The 14,700-nt window shown below is 46.0% G+C and overlaps 1 long non-coding RNA gene across 1 annotated transcript; it reads left to right on the top strand.

Annotated features, from left to right (window-relative positions):
• Positions 1-3,952: 3,952 nt before the first annotated feature.
• Positions 3,953-4,723, top strand: LOC115296632. The gene is made up of 2 exons (XR_003910969.1): positions 3,953-4,152; positions 4,599-4,723. It is a non-coding gene; the product is annotated as an uncharacterized LOC115296632 (long non-coding RNA).
• Positions 4,724-14,700: the final 9,977 nt, after the last annotated feature.

The raw sequence follows: 14,700 nt of genomic DNA, 5'->3' as shown, positions 1-14,700 counted from the left end.
CAGCACAGAGCCTGACGCGGGGCTCGAACCCACGAACGTGAGATCTGACCTGAGCCGAAGTCGGAGGCTTAACCGACTGAGCCGCCCAGGCGCCCCAGCATTGGCATTTTAAAAGATGCACCAGGGGATTCTAACACACAGCCAGAGGTGAGGTCAGACACAGGATCTTCGGTCCATCCTAACTCCACCGCTCCCTGGCAGGATGTCTCCGTGATGCTTAAACACAGCTTCCCATCCTCTACCCCACTCCACTAACATCAAAATGACGTTCTCACCTTTTTTCACTGCATTTTCAAAATAAATTTACATGTCCGCAATGAGATACCACTACATACCCATTAGAATGGCCATTACTTAAAAAAGAAAAAAAGGAAAATCACAAGCTTTGCGGAAGTGAGGGAGAAACTGGGGCCCTTGTGTGTTGCCGTCGGGAATGTAACATGGCGCAGCCGCTGTGGAAGATGTTTGCTCGTCCCTCACAAAGTTAAGTGTAGAATCATCATGTGATCCAGCAATTCTGTTTCGAGGCATACACCCAAAGGAACTGAAACCAGAGACTCAAACCACACTGTATGCCGATGCCTTATTCCCAGTAGACAAAAGGTAGAAAGGTCTAGAATGTTCCATCAACAGACACATGGATACACAAAATGTGGTAGAGCCATACAATGGACTATTTCTCAATCAGCCTTAAAAGGGAAGGGGGTTCTGATACGTGCTACAAGACAGGCGATTTTGGAACGACAGTGCTCCGTGAAAGAAGCCCGATGCGGAAAGACAAACACGTATAATTCTCCTTATAGGGGGTACTTCGAAGAGGCAGATTCAGAAAGACAGTAAGGAGGAGTGGGCTCACCTGTGTGGGGACTGGGGCGGGGACTACTGTTGTGCATGCAAACAGGGTGACTTTGGGATGATGACAAGTTCTGGAGGTGGATGGTGGTGACGGCTGTGCAGAAATGTGAATGTGCCTGATGTCGCTGTGATGTCCACTCGAAAGTGGTTAAAACGGGCAATTTTGGGTCACTTATGTTTTATCAAAATGAAAGAGAACCTTTCAAAATTACAAGCCACTGTCTTATTTTTTTAAATGAAAAAAGTTTTCTTAACATTAATTTTTGAGAGACAGAAAGAGACAGATCGTGAGCAGGGAGCGGCAGAGAGAGAGAGGGACATACAGAATCTGAAGACAGGCTCCAGGCTCTGAGCTGTCAGCACAGAGCCTGACGTGGGGCTCGAACCCACGAACTGTGTGATCATGCTCTGAGCCGAAGTCGGATGCTCAACTGACTGAGGCACCCGGGCGCCCCCAAGCCATGGTTTTAAAATGTCTGCAGCCTCAACCGCAATTTCGTCTTTAAACTTGGCAGTGCCTGCACCCCCCAGTGTTACCCGGAGCTGCATGGCTTGCAAAATACCTTCTAGAGACAGCCTGTTCTCCCTGCCTGGGCTTTAGGGCCTCTTTAAAAGCCCTCCACACGATACACACCTTCCGCAACAGGAACTATGAGGGACAAAAAGTTAAGGAGCATCAATTTCAGGTGGCACCCCCGCCCCCCAACTCCCTATCCTATCATTGCTGGCTCAGGACAGCGGGCCGGCTGGCATCCCCGCCCCGCCCCCCCTCCGCCGTACTTTATCACCAGGGTATGTCAGCCCTGCCATCTCTGTCACAAGGCGACCCGGTGGCTGTAGCGTGAAAGCGCCGTAGATAATACGTAAGCAAGCGGGCACAGCTGTGTGCTGCTCCAGCCCTCAGACACGCTGGGCCCCAGGCCTTTGGGGATGTGTCCTCCATCTGCTCTGAGCGCTTGCCACGCCAGCTCTGCCCCTCCACAGTGCACCTGCTGCCTGTCTTCTAATCCAGTGGTTCCCACGACCGAGTGTCCAGACCGCATGGACGCCGGTGGCCTGGGAACCATATTTTGAGAACCACTGTTATAAGTTACCTTTCACGTGTCTCTTTACACATCACTTACTTTAGGTTCTTCCCACCCCAACCCTGCCTCTCCTTAGTGTCCCCTTTACATGCTGCCCTATTTTACCATAAACACACGGTCCTACAGCTGTCTGGCTACTTCCCGTCTGGCCCCCAGGCTGACACCAGCCACCCCCTCCATGCCTTGCCCACGGCGGGCACCCTGTTACTTTCTTTTGTAAACATTCCTAACATCTCAGCAAAGCCACGTAAGACCACTGTGGTCTTGTGAATCCCCTTCTTCTCTAAGGCTTACCAACATTTACGTAACTACTGCAACATTTTTTTATAAGTTTATTTATTTTGAGAGAGGGGGTAGGGGAGAGGAAGAGGAAGGGAGAGAAAGGGAGAGGGAGGGAGAGGCAGAGGGAGGGAGAGAGAGACAGAGAGAGAGGTGGGGGGAGAATCCCAAGCAGGCTCCAACTGTCCGTGCGGAGCCCAACTTGGGGCTTGATCCCACGAACCATAAAATCATGACCTGGATGCAAATCAGGACTTGGAAGCTGAACTGACTGAGCCATCCCAGTGCCCCACAACCACCACGGTCTTACTTGGTGGCACTCTCTGCACTTTTAAACTTGTTTTCATGTGTCCTCCTCATTAGATTGCAAACCTCCCCTCTGCCCACCCTGTGCCGGGTACAGATTGGAACCTCATAGCCCTTGACATTCTAGGGTTGCTGCCCTGTCTTTATTGGTTCACTGTTCTCATCCTGTGTCTATTACAGTTTGGTCTTTCTTAGAAGTTGGCTACTAAGAGGCAAAGCATTTCTGGATCTTTTTTCTAGGCTTTTGGATGTAATGACACAGTGTTGGATCAAAAACTGAACTCATGACAGGGAACATAAAATACCGTGCATTTGAAAAGCATCTGCACTTAGAGATCTCATTTCAAACACAAATTCTCATGTGAGATTATTAACCTCCGATCCTTCCTGCAGCAGGAAGGGCAAGGACGCCATGTGAGATGTTGTTAAAGATGCGTGCCGGGCGCCAAGGCCTCTACGGATCCACATCCAAGTACCCAAACCCACGTCCAGACTGTCCTACCATCCGTCCCAAGGAAATGCTTCTGGTCATCTTTGGACTTACTGGAAGGACTATGTATTTACAAAGACAACAATTTTATTGAAACCAGCCTAAATCAAGCCTAGAAAGGACAGGGAGACAAGCTGTAAATCAGCCAAGATAAGAGTTTTCTCTGAAAGAAAATGTTTGTTTTAAAATTAGGCGTATGAGTCAGCCTCGGTGAACGGGTGGCTGCGTTCTGACCCTCAAAAGAGGAATTGTTCATTTTGAAAGAAGTGGAGCGAGTGGGAAACCTACTTTGTACCTTCCTCTATTTCAGAGCGAGGCCGCGGAGCGCAGCCCACGATGTCCGAGTCGTTTCCAATCACCGGCAAAATGGACAATGGGATGACCCGCCACCTGCAGCTGTTTTCAATCAAAATGCTGAATAATTACTGCAGCCTCTCCTGGGGCTCCCACGCGGCCAGCAGGGAGCTGGTGGAACACTGAGGACGCTGAATGAACTGCCAGAAATCCCACTGACTTTGCTGCCAAACCGTCCCTCCTCCCCCGGCTCGGCGTCGTGAACCTCATCAGGTATTCATTCAAGAACAATGGTTCAGGCTTGCCCAGGACAAACACTGGGACCCTCTAGGCGAGGCACACCGTCACACCTTCACATCGACGGCCTCTGGCTGATGTCAGGGGCAGTCTTCTAGTATTTAACTTAGGGTCTGGGAAGAAGGGAAATCGCCCTTCTCCGCAGGACGTCTTGGACATGCAATGAAAGAGACTAATGCTGAAAAGCTGGTGGAAGAGGAGAAGCGCTTTGCCTTTTCTTTGCATGTAGAGACCTACCATGCTTTCTACCATAGTTCTTGACGGGCAATCCATGCACGGTGGGAGCCTGGCATCACACCGGTCCAGGCTCGAATTCCGGCTTTGGAAACTTGGTCATTGGTGAGTTTAAGGAAGCTTTCTACACTTTGGCTTCCTCTTTAAGAAAACGAAGATAATGATAAACCCTGTCGCATGGAGTTGGTATGCAAGGGCATGGGGCAACGTGGTCAGTTCCTGTCTACGGGCTGGAGCATCTTGAAATAAGCTGCCTCTAGCAATGCCCAGCTTTCAAGCATCACACGACCTTCGCCTGGGGACATGGCACAGGTGTGGGATCCTAACCACCAGACTTATAATTCTGACTCCTTACCCACCAGCTGTGTTTCTGTCCCTTTCTCTGTAAGGTGGGAATAATACCAACATTCACCTCCTAGGTCTGCTGTGAGTTCACCTGGTGAAAGGACATAAGTCAGGGCCTGGTATACCGCAGGAACTATCAATATTGGCTGCGGATGTTATGAATCTCTCTTGAGAGGGGCCTCCGTCCTACCTCCTTCAGTCAGGTCACATTTTCATCCGTGTTACAAAAATACTTTCCTCTCTTGAGTTCTTTCCCCCGTTACTTTGTGAATCACGCGCACCAGTCGATTCCAGCAAAGATGTCAGGTGAAGCGATCTCTAATTAAAAGGCGCCTTGCCTCACCTCCGTTAATGAGGGATTTTAAGTCTTAGAGGTTCAGAAAGTTTGCTAAGTCTCTAAAACTGTCTTCTAGGAAATCATCTATGCTGGTGCACCGATGAGTTTTTCTCCTTAACTGGACCAAAGCCTTGTCTGTGAAACAAATGGCCAATTCCATCGACGTTCAAAAATAAAATCCACATGCACTCATGTTTTAAATTTGGGTTGGTTTGTATTATTTGCCTTTTATTCCTGCAGTATTAATAGAAGCTTTGGGGCTTCTTTGAACACAGAGCATAGTACACTCTTTAGGCACGATGGCTCATTACAAATGACATCAATCTCTTTCCTATTTAACCTCTTTAGAACACCCATCCCCTCACCAGAGTCCCTATCACATTATAAATGCACACATAAAATAAACGGCCAGCACTGTTAGTTAAGGCCCTAATAGCAAATGAAAGACAACAAATTGCTGTCGGCTGGCAGCATGGAAGGACTGTAAGCTAAATAGGCAATAAAATGTTTAATGAACAAATGAAATGCAACAAAGTCAGTACGTGCCCCGTTGATAACAAAGTTCATTTTCCTTATGAACACTGTGGCCTCGGAAGACAGTTAACCTCTCTGAGCCTCCGTTTCCTCATCTGTAACATGAAAACAGTAATGATTTCAAAAGATCGCTGTGAGATGAAATGGGACGATGCATGTGAGAACGTACGTCTATCACACAAAAGTCCGAATATGTTTTCTTATCTGAATTTCAGTTGCAGACCTTTGGCTGCCTGTGGGGAATTTCCACATGGATGCTCTAACTTTCCCTATCATGCCTCTCAAGCCAGGATTTGTTCTGGTTCCATACCGGTCCAATGGTTGTGCGCCAGTTCCCCAGGCATAAGAATCAGTTCTGGTGCCTCCCAGCCATGTGGGTCCTATGTCCACTGACTCCCCTAGGTTTGCCAATCTTTCTTCAAAATACATCAACCACTGGGGATAAAAGCCTCCCATCTCCCACTTCTTTCCATACTCACGGTGGAGTAAGGAACCTGGCCTTGCCCAGAGACAGAGCTAGGCTTTGCTCATGGCTTCAGGATGTCATCTATGTTATACTTGATAGGAGGACCTCTGCTTAGGGCGAGGGCTTTGAGTCACAGCGAATGACATAAGCCAAGCCTCTACTTCCTCATCCTAAAATTGGGATAAATGGAATGCCTGGGTGGCTCAGTTGGTTAAGCGCCTCACTTTTGATTTCAGCTCAGGTCATTATTTCCTGGTTTGTGGGATCAAGCCCCACGTCGGGCTCTGCGCTGACAGTGTGGAGCCTGCTTGGGATTCTCTCTCTCCCTCCCTCCTTTTGCCCCTCCCTCCCTTAAATAAATAAACTTTAAAAATGGGGATAAGTAGACATATCCTGCAGGATTAGGGTGAACATTAAGTGAGGTACTATGGATTAAGCACTTAGCACCGTGCCTAAGCACAGCGTATGCATGAGGTACATATTTAGCTAAGAAACGCTTCCTGTATTCTGTAGGAACTCCCTCAATGTCCATTCTTTTTTCCTTTATAGTTCCAAGGTGAAGGACATGGTCTCAGGACTCTGATATTTCTGCCACCAAGTATTTTCACTTTGACTTTTGCTATTGCTCTTTTTCTTATAAATCTACCATTTTTCCTGATATTTTGAAAGTTCTACTTCATTCTTTATATGGGATCATTAAGTTTTCCTTATAATGTAATTTCACCAGAGTGCAGGGAACTTGGGCCTCTTTATAGTGTTTCAGTATGGATCTGTCAGCGTCCCCTGATTTCATGATGTAGACTACGGAGTTCTAGACATGTGCCAGGGGCCACCTCATTCCTGCTCTTTTACAGACTATACTTTTGATTGGGAAATGCAAGGAAAAGCCTTCAGTGTGAGATAATTTATGAAAACAGGTTAGGCTTTTCCTAGAAAAATATATAAAATATGTATATATCTATTATATGTGAAATATAGTATATATTATATATAAAACATAAAATAGACATTATATATAATATATTGCACATGTAATATAAAACATATATGTGACAAAATACAAATGTTCGTATATGATATAAAACATATCTATTTTATATTATACAAAATTTTTTCATAACCACATGTCTCAAAAATTGGGATCTTGGGGCACCTGGGTGGCCAGTTGGTTAAGCGTCCAACTTTGGCTCAGGTCATGATCTCATGGTTCATGAGTTTGAGCCCTGCATTGAGCTCTGTGCTGTCAGCATGGAGCCCACCTCCTTTGCCCCCTTCTCTCTGCTTCTTCCCAGCTCGCACACACATGCACTCTCTCTCTCAAAAATAAACATTAAAAAAATTGGTGTCTTTCTCCTTTCTATAGTTTCAACAAAATCTCTAGTTCGGTTCCATTTTGCTCTGGCTCACTCATGGGATGGTGGAGGGGGTGGTAAAAAAAAAAACAAAAACAACAGCAGCAGCAGCGACCGAATCAGTCAATGACCTTTCCAAGGTAAACGATCAAATGAACCCATCATGAACATATGGTAAACCAGACACATGGTTAGCTCTGAGAACTTCCCGTGAAGCTCTCCACTCGAGATCAGAAGGGACCAACGGGGGAGGTGCGCACCACCTCGAGCGTCTGGGCATGCGGGACATGTTAGACGGGTGGGTTTTGTTTCCTGTTTCACAGCTGATTTGAAACAGTGTGTAAGATGATGTTTTCATTAAATGCATGGGATTCCAAGCTCCCTCACAAAGCCATTACGTTTCTAGATCACCACTGTGCATGAGTGCAGGGCACTGAAGGTTCTCTGAGTTGATGATCAGAAACTCTCATGACCTTGTACAAATATGTCTTCTCTGTAGTCTTCCCAGATGTAGCTGATCTGGGCTGGGCCCCAGGAATCCATATTAAAAAAAAATCCCCTGGTGATTCTGATTAGCAGCTAAGTTTGGGTACCTCCTACACTAAACCCATGGTTCTTAACCTTGGCAGCACCTCAGAATCACCTGGGGAGATTTTTAAAGCCTAGACGTGTTCCAACTAGAGAAAAATACGAGTGAAACAGTGAGTTCCAGGCCAACCTACAAATGTACTGAACTCCAATCCTATCTGTTGACCTGTGCAGACTTTGCATTTATTGGACTTGACTTTCCTTAGAAAGCAAAAGCTAGTGTGTGTGTGTGTGTGTGTGTGTGTGTGTGTGTGTGTGTGTGATGTTCAGAGGATAATTTAATTTCCTGTGACTGGGGGAGGAGGGGGCGGAGCTCAGAAAAGAGCCCCAAGTTGCTCAGAGACCAGCATCTAGATCAGGAGAAAAGGCTGGCTGGCGCCCCATGCCACGCAGGCTCTTTCCCCAGTTTGTGACAGAAATGAGGAATGTTCCATGTAAGAGCCCAGGCCCTGGCTTCTCCGATGCAGGCATCACGTCCCAGCTTCCAGCCAGAAGCACAGACCAAAATGTACCTGGAGGCCGGGCCACCAGCCCCTGCCAGCCCCACGCTCCTCTGTCCTGTGACGCATCTGACTTTGGCACGACCCAAGCCTCCAAATGCCGCTCTGCACATTTTTCCTTTTGTCTCCTTCCCTTGATAAGAACAGGTATTTATTTTAACCATGAAGCCTTCTGTTACATACAGTGTTTAACTGCCTTTAAGCTTGCTGCAAATGAAACGGGAAAGAAAAACAAATAAAAAGAACATCCAGGCCCTCTTGCTTTGGACGGATCCAGTTTGCTGAGAGCAGACCGCAGTCAACTCTGTTGCCCAAGGATGCCGCTGTACTTGTCCATGACCTTGTTTGCCGAGTACCTCCACCAGGGGCCCTAAGTGAGGGTAATTCAATCTTAGGGAAAACTGCTGTGGTAATTCTCTGCCATCTTCCATTTTCCTCCGTGTTAGGAACACCTACTCTTAGTGACAGGTGACTCATCCACTGCCTTCCTAGCAGGCTCTTCTAAGTTAAGAAACAAAAAAGAGCAGCTTCGACTCTGGTGGATGAGCTTGGTGGGGAAGGGGAAGCCCCATCCATGAGTAAGGCATGGCTTTTCCCTTTCTGCTCCTTGAATCCTCCCCATCCTTCAGACCAGCAACTTGAGCACCTCCCCCACTGTGTTCTCCTATCACCACAAACACCCCCAGCCCAAGACGCCACTTCTTGAAAACAGCAGATTAAGGGTGTCGTCTGGGTGTGCCATTGATGGAGCTCCCTCCTCCCCGGGACTCACTCTCCACTTCTCCTCCTGAGAGCGAACTCATGTACACACTGGAAGAAGTCATGTAGGCGTGTTGCCTCTGGCTTACAACATCATTTGACTTGCATGCGAATAAGCAAATACCTGGATTTGCTGTTTTATTAAATTTTTTTAATGTTTATTTTTTGAGAGAGAGAGAAAGAGTGAGTGAGCATGAGCAGGGGAGGGGCAGAGAGAGACACAGAATCCCAAACAGGCTCCAGGCTCTGAGCTGTCAGCACAGAGCCCAACGCAGGGCTCAAACCCAAGAACCATGAGATCACGACCTGAGCCGAAGTCGGACATTCAACCAACTGAGCCACCTGGGTGCCCCTCCCTTTTTTTAAAGTTTTACTTACTGATTTTTGAGATAGAGAGAGAGAGAAAGAGTGGGTAAGGGGCAGAGAGAGGAGGAGAGAATTTCAAGCAGGCTCCACACTCAGCATGGGGCCCATGATCTCAGGAAACGTGAGACCATGACCTGAGTCAAAATCAAGTCGGACGCTTAATGGACTCGCTGCCCCCAGGCACCCCTACCTGTATTTCTTATCTGGACACATGAGAAACATCCAAGAAGTAACTCCCTTCTCCCTCCCACGCTTCCTGTCCACAGTTGTGCAAAATGCACTCTTTGAACAGAAGAATCGGGGAGGAAGAAATTGCACAAATCATGCATTTCCCACCTCTTTCCTGCTCATCCTGGGACTTGGAAGGCTCCACATAAAAAGTTTTTCTGACATAATTTGACCTTCGCTGGAAAATGGTTCCCCTGTTCTCTCTCACTGAGTTTCAAAGCAGAGGTGAAATGAAACAGGGCTGTATTTGATTCTGAGCATAATCTCTTTGCTGTTGGCGATGTTCTGGGAATAGTAACTAACGTACTTTAACGTTCGATGAATAAATTTCTCAAAATCTATAGTCAGGGCCGCCCAAATAATGGTGAGTATTTTTCTCCATAGTGTTTTTCAATTTTCCTTGGCAGAAAACTGGCAGAGAGGAGAATTAAATTACAATACCTCGGTTTCTCATCTTGTAAACTGCCAAGAACAGTGTGACCTGTCCTGAAACTTAAAAAAAAAAAGTCATAAGGACAAATGAGGTGGTGCCAGAGAAGTTGCTGGAAATTCCTTGCAGGAAAACATGTCATGTATGCAGACCACCCTGGGTTCTCTGATTTTTTTTAAATCTCAGGAGGAGCCTTTTCCTCTAGGGAGCTTAGTAAGTTGAGTGTCCAACTCTTAATTTCAGCTCAGCTCATTATCTCATGGTTCGTGGGTTTGATCCTCACATTGGGTTCTGCTCTGATAGCACAGAGCTTGCTTAGGATTCTCTTTCTTTCTGCCCCTCCCCCACTTGGGCACACACACGTGTGCATGTGTGTGTGCACGCCCATGCACGTGCCATCTCTCTCAAATACATAAATACACATAAAAATTTTTTTTGAAACAAAATAAAAATTCCAGCATAGTAACAGGTAAAGCTTCTTTAGGACTAGATTTCTCTTTGAAATGGCGGCTCAAATCTAATTTTCAAATTAGGCATTTGTCAAACATTTTTAGGAAGATAAATCTTGAGCAAACAAAATTTGGATTGTATTCCAGAAAAACAAAAGCCCCAATCCCCTCCTGCACTTGGCATTGTCGTTCTGGAGGCCCAGATTGCAAGAGCAGGAATCACGGAATAAATCAATATGGAGGGTTACGCATGGCAGTAAAATGGGATTAACACTGTTCCCTTTTATCTTTGTTGTCCGCATTTCAAATGCAGGTTTCAGCATACAGCCAAGAAACCCAAATCTCTAAGGAATTCATACAAATTCCACACAGGTTTTTATTTAGTTAGTTACTCCATTTATAAAATAGAACCTCTTATTTTATAGGTGGTGAAACCGAGGCCCAGAGAGATGGCGCGCATTATTAAGGTTAAACAGCTTTAAAGCGTGTTTTAATTAAAGGCAGAATCAAGGTGAGAGTTCTGAGTCTCCAACTCCTACTTTATCGCACCTTTTGCTCTATGAAGAAGGTGCTTTGCACCTTGTCTCCCTTTGCAGAGGGTTATGGCCAGACCAGCACAGGCTCTTGACTAATGTCGCTATGGGAAGTATGGAAGAGAGGTTAAGGATGAGCAAGGCTCAATGAACTGGAAGAGACTGAATTTAAGCCACAGGAAGACAACGTTCCAAGGGGCATAAGAAGGGCACAAGCGTTATCTGATGAATACAATGAGGATTGTATTATCCTGGAAGAGGGGAGGGTAATCAATTTAAGACTCATTCGACTTACATGGCTCTAAGACATGGGGGGATAGGGAGCAGGTAAGGAGACCAACACTTCAGATGCCACATCAATATCCCAGGAGGGAAGTTGAGGCTGGGAGAGATACCCAAGGAGGGCAGAAAAAAGGAAGAAGGGCAAACACCTAACTTTGGTTAAAGAGAGGAAAGCCAGTCAATAAAGTGGAAAAAACGAACACCATCAACTCTCTGTCTCTCTACATATTCACATATATTGTTTTGAAAGAGTGCGAGCAGGAAACGGGCAGAGAGAGAGAGGATCTGAAGCAGGCTCTACACTGAGAGCAGGTAGCCTTGACGCAGGGCTCAGCCCACAAACTGTGAGATCGGGACCTGAGTTGAAGTCAGACGCCCAAATGACTGAGCCACCCAGGCGCATGAGGCCATCAACTATATTAAATGTAGCAGAGAAACTAGAAAGACGTGGCCTAAGAAAGCCCATTGGATTAGACGAGCGGTTCTCAGCCCATGCTGAACAGTATGAGCACTGGTGAGCTTCTAGAAGATACTAACCTAGAATGTGGGTTAATGGCCACTGCATTAAGCTGTGTGGACACAGATTCAAAGAGAACAGTTTATAGTCTTACTTAAAAGTGGGAGACTGGATCCACCCCGTGACATCTTAAATGTGTTTCCCAGTTCCTAGATTCAGTGGATAAATTTGCATTATTGATTATCCTATTTTAAAGTTACGCACGTCAATGGAAAATTATGTGCCTGAATAATGTTCAGTATTTGAAAATCTCACGCTTGGGATTACACTGGCTGGAGCCTCCCACATCATCAAGCAAATGCTTGAATAAAAAGATGGGCTTTGTACAAGTGCCCAGAAAGCCAGGAAGCATGATTATGTTTCAATTTAAGGGAAATAAATCTCTTGGAAAACATGGTGCCTGTGCCGTGCTCTCTCGTCAACTGGTTTTAAGCCGAGGGCTCGTTCCTGGTAACGCTTTACCAATCTCCACTCTGCTGATGGTAACATACTTGGTGTGAGATAATGCAGATCATTACTCTTGCAAGGTGACATCTGAAAAGATCCAGTGGAGGACACACACACACACACACACACACACACACACACGCACGCACACACACACACTTAGATGTCTGTCTCCACCATGCCAACACATCCTTACCTATATTCTGGATTCTAGAATTCCCCCGTCCATTCATTATGGAATGACACAACAAGATATGAAATTTGAATCCAGCAAGTGAGAACATAGTTACTGATTCCAGGTAAATGACTCCCAGGGATGAGGCTGCATGTAGCTAGAAGCTTCTTCAATGTACAACATGCATTTAACTTACCGTTGACAATGAAAAGGCTCAATAGCTCGTATTTCTGGGCTCCTGTGGGAACCAAGTAATGCCATACCCAAAGACATGAATTTTCTAAAGGGCAAGAGGAAAACTTTGGAAGATGGCTTTATGTAGGGACATTAGATTCATAGCCAAGAGGGTAATACTGATTATTATGAAATCTGGAGTAATAAGGTGGCGGGGGAGGGAGGGGAAGACAAAAAAAGAAGACAGAACTCAATGTTTCATTCAGTTCTGTTTTGAAACAGGATTCAGAAAGGATGTTGTACCATTTGGTATTAATTATTTTGGTTCGTGCACATGGCTAATTATTTCTACAGCATTTAAGATCTCTGTAAAACAAACATATTTTGCACATACACACCCACCTTTTAAAATATGCCTTTTATCCCCTCTTCCAGAGCTTTGAGGAGGTATCTGATGCATTGTCTCATGGGCAGCCCTTGGGAACAAAAGTCGATTCTATGCGAAAAATGTAACTGGCCCCGAAAACTTGTATAAACAAATTAAGGAAAAAGATGTTGCAGCATTTAGGGTATAAACAAAATGACTCTCAACTTTAACCTGCATATTTAAAAAAAATGCTCAGTAATAAATTTACTCCCAGAAGACTCCACACTGTTCTCTCTCTTTCCAAACTTCTCCTCCTTCCACATTCCTCCAGTGATCTTCATGTCACACCCAAAATTTGGTTGCCTGGTTTGAGTTCATTACGTGAATCATTATATTTGATTTTTTCTGTGAGGCTAATCTAGAGTAAGGATCTTCTAGTCCTAAATGACCAATGTCTCTGTGTTCTCAAAAGTCATCTAAGGGAGTGTTTCACTGTGTGCACCCTCAACAGAACAGTACCACACGCAGCATCATTCCCCAGGGAATGTAAGTGATTCCAGAAGATTCCATAGATTCCTTTACTTGAATCAGCCCCACTGTGTCCCGTTAGTGACCATCTGCATCATCTCATGCTCTGCAGAACCAGTGCAGAAACTGGAGACACTGAGGGAGGTCATTCTTGCCTAACCCCCATATGAATCAGCTGTGACTTTGGAGAAACAGAGTAGTGAGTTCTCCTCCTGCGTGGATGCCATTGGAGGTTGGGCACGAGGAGCCATTTGTTACCATCTGGAGCTTTCGGCCCCCAGGCCAAGAAGCTGGTTTTCGTCTTGGTCCCTCAGGAAAAGGACAGGGAACATTCCAGGGAAGCCACCTGGGTGTCTGCTTGTTAGCACTGTCCTCAATCGCTCACACTCTCCTGCTGGTCCTGGCCCTCAACTGCGTCTCACAATCTTGGCCTCCATTACTGCCGTCATTACTTTGTTCTGGTCTGGCCCCTCCCCTGTTACCACCTCTCTCCTCCAGAGAGACCCAGAAGACACATCCCCGGGGCCCTTCCTGCCGGCAGCACCACAGAGATGTTGCTGTCATTTGTTTTTCTTTAAACGTTTATTTTTGAGACCGTGCACATGGGGGAGAGGCAGAGACAGAGGGAGACACAGAATCCGAAGCAGGCTCTAGGTTCTGAGCCCTCAGCACAGGGCCCGACATGGGGCTCAAACCCAGGAGCTATGAGATCATGACCTGAACTAAAATCAGGAGTCAGACACTAAACCCACTGAGCCACCCAGGCGCCCCAAGTCTGTAAGCATTTCATGTCACCCATGTAAAGGGTGACATGATTCAGATGAGGGGCTTGCTGAGACAACTCCCAGCACCACTGGCCATTGATAAATGTTGGGGCCATGACACCTGCTGAGATCTTTTTGTGAAGTGACTTTGAAACACAGCCCCCACCTAATCTGGCCATGGTGAAGAGAGTGCCTGAGGCATCCACGTGACGCAGGTCCTAGAAATCATTCTGCTTATGAGACAAGACATTTCAGCAGTGGGAGTTAGGTTTAATTTCCGAGCTCAGAACTTGGAAGTGTCTGGTTCACTAAGTTTGATAGCTAGAGTCTATTAAATGAGGACCCTGCGAGATGACGAAGACCTCTTGGTATTTTAATTACACGAAACAACCGGCACTTGAGCAGCTGACATAATGTGGGTCTAACTCTCCAGTTTACAAAAAACAATTCCCCAAGTTGAAGAGCCAATCATCGACTAAGAGTGGGGTACCATTTCTGAAATGATTTCATGTCAATGTTCTAGGTATTTTTAGGCTGCGAGAATACAGATGGCCTGCCTCTACTTCTCAAAGACACTCGTCCCGCTAATGTTATAGGAATCCAGGTTTCTAGCCCGATAAGATGAATACCACACTGTTCATTAACGTGATCTTCCACTTTCATCCCATTCATGGGACTAGGAGGGCTCCGTTCATTGGCTTTATTTGACAAACATTGAA

The sequence above is a fragment of the Suricata suricatta genome, chromosome 7, assembly GCF_006229205.1.
Source record: "Suricata suricatta isolate VVHF042 chromosome 7, meerkat_22Aug2017_6uvM2_HiC, whole genome shotgun sequence".
NCBI lineage: Eukaryota > Metazoa > Chordata > Mammalia > Carnivora > Herpestidae > Suricata > Suricata suricatta.
Note: the sequence above shows the minus strand (reverse complement) of the source record. Positions and strands in the feature narration are given on the sequence as shown.